Below are 8,317 nucleotides of genomic sequence, written 5' to 3'. Positions count from 1 at the left end.
GTCCTTGGAGCCTTGGTTGAAGAAGGAATAGTCTTTATTCAGCACACATGGCTAAGAGTTAGGCAGTCCAAAGAGAAACTCAGAAACTCAACTGCTACTGGCAAAGTCCAAAGAACTGAGCAGCTGCCAGCAGAGTAAACATGCTCTATTTTTAGACACAAGCTCTGCCAGCCAGCTCTAGGACCTGAAGAACACACACAAAAGCAATTAACTAAAAAGATACATTGGTGCACATGTGCACTAACTCCACCCACACACAACTTGTTTACAAAGAATTTAGAATGTGCTGCTCCACCACCAACCAGACCTGAGCCAAGGGAGCCTGACCAAATTATCCTATTTCCCCCACAATCCACCCCTTCAGGATCCCATGCTGTACAATCTACACATTAAAAATCTTCCATGATGTTCCCTTAGTGAGGATAAATGACCCTTTTATTTATACAACCAATTATCTGTTCACTATAGCTTAAGGTTTGTCCTTAAGGCTTGTCCTGTAGTTCTGTCCTTTAGCTACACATGTTGGGTTAGTAGTCATCAGTGGTGTGATTTTCCATGGGAATCTTGTAGTCATACTGATGTGAAGTTCAGTGTATATTCAATAGATGATCACACCAACATATGTATGTACCCAGTCAACTCTGGTGCAGTGTCTGCAGCCAGAACACTATGGGCGAAAAGACAGAAGGGTTATTGGTACAAGTAGGGGAAGTTCTCGCCCCTCTGGTAACATACATGCCAGTTTGCCATCCCGAGAAAGGATGGTTGCAGAAACAGGTATCTTGCCTGGTTTGGGGCCCCACAAGGCCACACAAACAGAAGACCAGTAACTCTCTGACTTTGGCAGTGGCCCCACAAGATCCACCTGCCACCATGTCAGGGGCATTCTCACATGAGTTATCTGCCCATCAGGGGCACCCATCTGCTCATCAGGAGCAGATCTGCCCATCAGGGGCATTTTTTCTCAGGTTAATGTGGCACCTGGCAAGCCATTGACCACCCAGCCTTGCAGCCAGCATGCTGCAGTCTCCAATGTAGCCACCCAGCCACATCAGCTGCTGAAGCTGTCTCCAGCCACCTTACCTTAGCCAGTGCATCAGCTTCATCATTGCCAATTCAAAATGAGGCCTCCGGTCCTCGCCTGCCCCCAAAAGACGAACACCTTGGCCTGCTCCCTAGTCAGAATGGAACAGTTCTTCCACCTCCTCAGGAACAATCAAAAAATCCTTTAAATCTGGGCCGGCCCAGTGGCGCACTGCTACAGTACACCGCTTGGGAGCGTGGTGGCGCTCCCGCCGAGGGTTCGGATCCCACATACAGACCGGCCGCTCACTGGCTGAGTGAGGTGCGGGGGCAGCGCCGAGGGTTGCGATCCCGTTGCCGGTCCCGGTCCGGTACAGGCGCGACACTGAGGGTTGTGATCCATTGCCGGTCACAAAAAAAGACAAAAAGGAAAAAAAAATCCTTTAAATCCACTGAGCAGGCCTTGCTACCTGTTTCTGGATGTTTAGTAAAACGCTGTTCAGGGTGCAATTGTTGCCACAAGGCAAACAGAACTGCATTTGGTTGCCAGTCAATTTTCTTATTATCACTAGAAATTACTGAACTGCTACCACAAGTAACCTAACTGGAACTGGCTGAGACCAATTCACAACATTTGACACATTTAATCAAGCATGTATTTAGATAAATAATCAATTAAGCATAGGAAATGTATAATCTTTTGTAAGAAACAAAACTGGAAGTTGGGAAGGCTTAGCAACCTGTTGCTGTAGTATAAAGAAAAAGCAAAAAAACCCTGAGGATTGTTTAGATACATATCCTCCCTACTGGACAAAAAGAAAAAGCCTGAATTCACACTACAAAGCTCACATGAGACTAAAGTTACATTTTATAAGAACCCAAGAGAAGAAAATGAGTGGTAAGGATTGTGTGAACAGCTTAAAGACGGTGACATCCTGATGGTACTGTAAAGCACAGATTTGGATTCCACATACCATTTTCCTGTGGAAGAAACCATGGCTGTTTCCATGTATTAGATAAGAAAGAAACGAGATAAGCTTGAGGCATCTTTACTTGCCAACAAACAAGGAAGATTTCAAGATTATTGGAGCCTTATCAAAAAAACATAGAAGTTAGCTTGAAAGCAATCCCATTGTCCAAAGTTGTAATAGTTTTAGCATCAAAAATTAAAGAATGAACTTCTGGCCCCAGCAGTGGTCTCAGAGCCAACTAAAGTGACCAGAGCACCCAGCTTCCCCCCAGCAGCAGGTGGCACTGAAAAGTGTGGACCACCACAGCTGCCACGAACCTCCTATCATGTAACTGCACAGTAACAGGCTTCTCTACACCGGCTTCAACCAGTACCACAGATGGAAAATGGATTCTGAGTCTGTAACACCCATCCAATAAAAGAAAAAGAGAAACAAGAATTTCTAGGGGGAGTTGGCCATGTTAAAATGCTATTTCACTGCAATTATTTAGCTTTAGTTGGTGGCAGAAAAAAGTTGAAATACCCTCCCAACAAAGTGATGGTCTGGGATGACCTGACAAAGAAGATTGTTATTGAAACAGAATTTTCTACAGAAGTCAAGGCAGTCAAATTACCACGAGCTAGAATGGTGGTTGTTTTGGTCTCCATGGCTAAGGTGCTCGCATTCACACACACAATCCCCATAAATTGCACATCTTTGAAAACTGTTATATCCTTAAAGGCCTCTGTGTCCTGTGTTTCGGTAGTAACAACTTCCTCCTGGCCTTCCAGGGCACACGGACAGGCCACATGCAGCTCGTGGACCTCGCTGGCACCAAAAAGTCACCTGTGGACATTCCCACATACAAGGTCATCCTGAGCTGCATCACACTCGACCTGCAGTAACAGGAATTGCAACTTATAAATAAAGGGGACCCTCATAAGAATATTTGGTACTTCATTGGTCATTTGCCTTATTTGAACACGGTTTGAACAGGTGGCTGCCTGGAATTGGCTCAGACACAGCTGCTTGTTACAAGGGTATGTTACCGTCTGTTTATACATCAAGTCAGGTTACAGTTTTCTGCTTGAAGAAATCTTTATGCCAAATGTAATTTAACAATTCCCCACTTTCAGTCAATCTCTCAATTTTTTAACCAAAACTTTAGTCATTGACATCACTCTTTGTCACTGCTGTAAATTGACTTCTTTGGTCTCAGATTCCACTAGGAAATAGCAGAACAGTAGGTTTAATAATATGGGATCAAGGAAACAGGACAATAGAAAGAAAAAAATACTGGTTAACATCCACTTACTTTTTCATAAGTGTTAGAGCAGAGGAGACTTTTTAACTATGATAGAATCTCCTGTTTTCAGGAGAGAAAAATACTTGTCCGTTGTGAGATCTATCTGCTTCCTTAAAGTTTCAATTTGATTATGTGGCACTTAACATGAGTGACTCCATTTTGATTTGGTCTGATCTGCTGGGGACTAGTGCAGGCACTCACGCCAAAATAGTGGCTTTCCAAAATTTTGTTTAACAGTGCTACTCTTAGTTGCTGTCACATTGGGTTTCCAGCCTCAACACATCATTTATAGATTATGGTGTCCTTATGATCATGTATTTCCTTGACCTTTTGTCATTCCAGTTAAAGGGACATCACTTGATGTTATATAGATGGCTGCATGCAAACATTTAAGACTTTTGAGAGAATACAGCACACCAGGGAAATGACTATTGTTACTATCAAGAAGATAATACCAAGAGTTTGAAGTACTCCCCTTAGCCAGGGTTCCCATAAACCAAATAAACCAAAATCAAATACATTAGAGAATAAGCCAGGTGAATGGTCTACCCATTTTAACCAAGCAAGCTGTTTGTTGATCCACTGCAACTGAGTCTTTATAATACCTAATGTATTCATCTATGTGCAACAAGAATGGTCAGCAGCTACACGGATTTTTTTCCTGTTTAGCCAGAGCAATTCTATTATGTAGTACAACTTAAAGAAGTCTGCTGTGGGCCGGCCCAGTGGCGCACTGGATAGTGTGCCGCTTGGGAAGCGCGGCGGTGCTCCCACCCGAGGGTTCGGATCCCACATACAGACCGGTTCCCGCTCACTGGCTGAGCGAGGCACGGGAGCAACACTGAGGGTTGCGATCCGTTGCTGGACATGGAAAAAGACAAAAGACAAAAAAAAAAGAAGTCTGCTGTGCAACCATAGCCTTTGCAGTAGAATCTTCTATAGAGCATGTAATAGCCTATGCTGTTATGGCAGCAAAGAAATGATGTAAAGCCAAAATTTACAATGAAAAGGGAAGCAGAAGGTAAAAAAATTGGAAAACTCTCAGTGTGGCCACATAAAGAGTGAAAAGGTATCTTTGGGAGAGGAAACTAAGGGTGTACCCTAGTGAACCGTTGCTAAGGAGATTAGTACAAAAGAAAGGGTTCACAGGTTCTAAGCAACTCTGAAACCCAGTAGGGCAGGCGTCAAATCTCAGTGCTGGTGAATCCATGTTTGGCATCTTCTGCACTCCCGTGCAAAGTTGGGTCCCCGAGTCCTTGGGCAGCCCCGTTTCTTTGGCTCTCCTCATCTCAGGCCACGTTTTAGCTCTCCAGGCTGGTGTTGCACACCAGTAGCTCTACAGTTTTGGGGTCCCCATGGTGGTCCCACTCCCACAGCTCCACTAGGCAAAGCCCTGGTGGGTTTTCTCTGCAACTCCAACCCCATATTTCCATTCATCCTTCCTCTAGTGAAGGCTGTCTGTGGTGACTCTGCCTCTGTGAGAGATCTCTTCCTGAGTCTTCAGGATTCCCCATACATCCTTTGAAATCAGGGTGAATGCTGCCAGACCTCCACAGCTCTGGTATTCTGTGAGCCTGAAGACTTAACATCATGTGGACATTGCCAAAGCTTCTGGCTTGTATCTTACAAAGCTGCAGGTCCAGCCATTCTTGGGGCCAATTTAGCTCCAACTGGAGCAGCCAGAGCCGCCAGAGTGTGAATATTACATATGGAGTCAACTTATGTTTTCCACTGGAAGTAGATCTGATTGTCATCAATCTATAATAACTTTGACCAAGGCAATCCAGGCAATTCAATTAGCTTTGCCTAATGCTATTGTATCTGTAATGCCTTACTTTTTATTGTTTTATAACCTGTCCAGTGAAATAAGTACCTCTATTACTGGAGATTTTCTCCAGGAATGTTTCATGAGAGAAACACATTTTAAATAACCTTTTAGCTACTGTTATAGCATTGGCCTTCCTGCATGGGAAAGCTTCCATACAACCAGGAAACATGCACTGAAAATGGAAATTTAATGACATCCCTCTGTAAGTGTTCAAATAACCCATCAGGTAACAGAAATGTATCTGAAGTTTTAATTGTCTTCCCAAGACTATGGGTTTGACAAACCAAACATTGGTCATAAACCATTTTGGCAACTTTAGAACAGTTACCACAGCAATTTTTTCCCCATAATTTGGATATTTTATCTCTTCCATGATGAACCATGTAGTTTGAAGCTTCTAACAATAAAGCTTTAAGGACTCAGGAAGGACCAGGCAGCTGCCTAGGCTCTCCATGAGTTCACAGTTAACATTAGATTTGTATCTTCTTGAATACTGATTTTGTTTTCCAATTCAGGTGCAGAGCACTGATTGTTAAATGGCTTCTAACAGATAATTTAACTTGAATCATGGAGTTCATTCAAATTGTATATCTTAACAATCAGTACAAGCTAACTTAGCATGAAAATCTGCCAAAGTATTTCTTTGGTATTTAATTAATTCTTGTCCTGTTAGATGTTGGTTAATCGTTTTACAAACCAGTCAGTTTTTTCTTTAGAGTTCTAGAAATTCTTACCTAGTGCAATGGTATGATCCTTGGTTATAAGAAATCTGTACTGTCAGATCCTTTTCATCCTTTTCATGAACCTCTGTGAAGACACAACACTTTAGAATTGTAATTGTTTACAGGAGTTTTCAGAAAAAGCATCAGAATTAAGTAATTAAATGTGGACAACAGGGGATCCAATCAAGATGGTGGAATAGACGGTCCACAGCATCACTCTCTCCCACAAATCAACCAAATTTACAACTTTAAAAATGCAACATCAGCCAAGCCGGGGCAGCTGGAGCTCAGGGGAAGAGGAGGAGAGACCTACAGAGTTCATGAAGGGGGAGAAACCACGATGAGAGAAAGAAAAAGCTGCTCTGAGAGCTTCGGGCTGCAGCCACTTTAATGCTGGAGCTGCTGAGTGCATGGAGCAGGAGCCGGCAAAAGCCACAGCTGTGCCCTTCAGATGGAGTTACTTGGAGGCGGCAGGTGAGAAGAGGGCCTTGGCGGCCCCCAGGACAGCAAGACCACTAATAGGGTTCCTGTGGACCCATGCAGGAGCGAGGAGCCAGAACAACTGAAAACAGCGAGCCTTTCAGAGTCATTGCAAGGGACCGGCATAGGGCCCGTCCCATGGGAAGTGTTTGCAGCACAGGCGGTGGGGGTGACGTGCCCACCAGGAGAACACTGGGACACAACAAGGACAGCTGATCTGCCCCCCCCCAATCAGCACAGGACCACTCAGAGGAGAATGGTCAGGAATGCAGAATTGCATGGGATGCAGTTTGATGAAAAAACTCAGGCCCAGATCAGAGATTCTACAGAACACAGATCCACCAGGTCTCTGGAGAGCCAGAAGTGCCTATAAGATCAAACATTAAGCCCCGAGCTGCACAAAAAGCCTTCCCTAGGGAAACAGCAGCAAAGCAGCAATTTAAACAACCACACAGCTCAAGAACTGGTTCCCATATGTTAGAAGCAAAGGACAAAAAGTTAGTTCCAGGCGAGGCACACCACCAGCACCTTTGCATCTGCCTTGGAACTGGAGGCTTGGATCTGGGGACTGGACACCACTCCCACCTCCAGACAAACTGCACCAGTGCCTCGGGGCCAGTCTGGGGACCCGAAACATGGAGAAGGGGACTGGCCCTCTCTCCCACAACCAGGCACATCACACCAGTACCTCGGGGCCCACCCATGGTCCCGGGGCATAGAGAGGGGGGCCAGACCACCCTCCCACAACCAGGCACACCACGCCAGCACCCTGGGGACCCAAGGCAAGGAGAAGGGGAATGGATCTCTCTCCCATAACTAGGCACACTGAGCCAGTGCTTCAGGGTCCACCCATGGACCTGAGGCATGGAGAAGGGGACTGGACCTCTCTCCCACAACCAGGCATACCAAACCAGCACCTCAGAGCCCACCCAGGGACCCAGGGCAATGAAAAGGGGACTGGACCTCTCTTCTACAATAAGGTACAACATACCAGCACCTTGGTCCCCGCCCAGGGACCCAGGGCCTGGAGAAGGGGACCGGACCACCCTCCCACAACCAGGCACAACATGCCAGCACCTCAGAGCCCACCCAGAGACCTGGGGCAAGGAGAAAGGGAATGGTCCTCTCTCCCACAACCAGGCACACTACGCCAGAGCTTCAGGGCCTGCACGGGGACCCAAGGCATGGAGAAGGGGACCAGACCTCTCTCCCACAACCAGGCACAACACACCAGCACCTTGGGGCCTGCCTGGGGACCCAAGCCATAGAGAAGGGGACCGGACCTTTCTCCCACAACCAGGCACACTGAGACAGTGCCTTGGGGCCTACCCAGGGACCCGGGATATGGAGTCTGGGACCGGACCTCTCTTCCACAACCAGGCACACCATGCCAGTACCTTGGGGCCTGCCTGGGGACCCAAGGCAAAGAGAAGGGGAATGGACCTCTCTCCCACAACCAGGCACACCATGCCAGCACCTTGGGGCCCTCCCAGGGACCCAAGCCATAGAGAAGGGGTCTGGACCTCTCTCCCACAACCATGCACACTGAGACAGTACCTTGAGGCCCACCCAGGGACCCGAGGTATGGAGAAGGGGAATGGACCTCTCTCCCACAACCAGGCACAACATGCCAGCACCTCGGAGCCCACCTGGGGATCCGGGATATAGAAAAGGGGACTGGACCACTCTCCCACAACCAGGCACACTGCACCAGTACCTCAGGGCATACCCAGGGACCCAGGACATGGAGAAGGGGACTGGACCCCTTTCCCACAACCAGACACATGGCGCCAGCGCCTTGGGACCTGCCCAGGGACCAGAGGCATGGAGAAGGGGAACAAACACACCCCACACCCAGGCACACCACCAGTGCCAAGGAGCATGCCAAAAACAGCACCTCCACATGGGTGGCCCACCACAGCCACCACAATAACCATGGCTGCTGCAAAAGTGGCTAAATGCCACAACCACCATGCAGATGGTCCGCCAACCACTGGAGTGCATTCAC

At 47.1% G+C, this 8,317-nt stretch overlaps 1 pseudogene; it reads left to right on the top strand.

The window, feature by feature from the left end:
- The first annotated feature begins 2,314 nt into the window (after window positions 1–2,314).
- Window positions 2,315–2,954, top strand: LOC103581177 (annotated as a pseudogene).
- Window positions 2,955–8,317: the final 5,363 nt, after the last annotated feature.

This window comes from Galeopterus variegatus, unplaced genomic scaffold (genome assembly GCF_000696425.1).
Source record: "Galeopterus variegatus unplaced genomic scaffold, G_variegatus-3.0.2 Scaffold12505, whole genome shotgun sequence".
NCBI lineage: Eukaryota > Metazoa > Chordata > Mammalia > Dermoptera > Cynocephalidae > Galeopterus > Galeopterus variegatus.
Note: the sequence above shows the minus strand (reverse complement) of the source record. Positions and strands in the feature narration are given on the sequence as shown.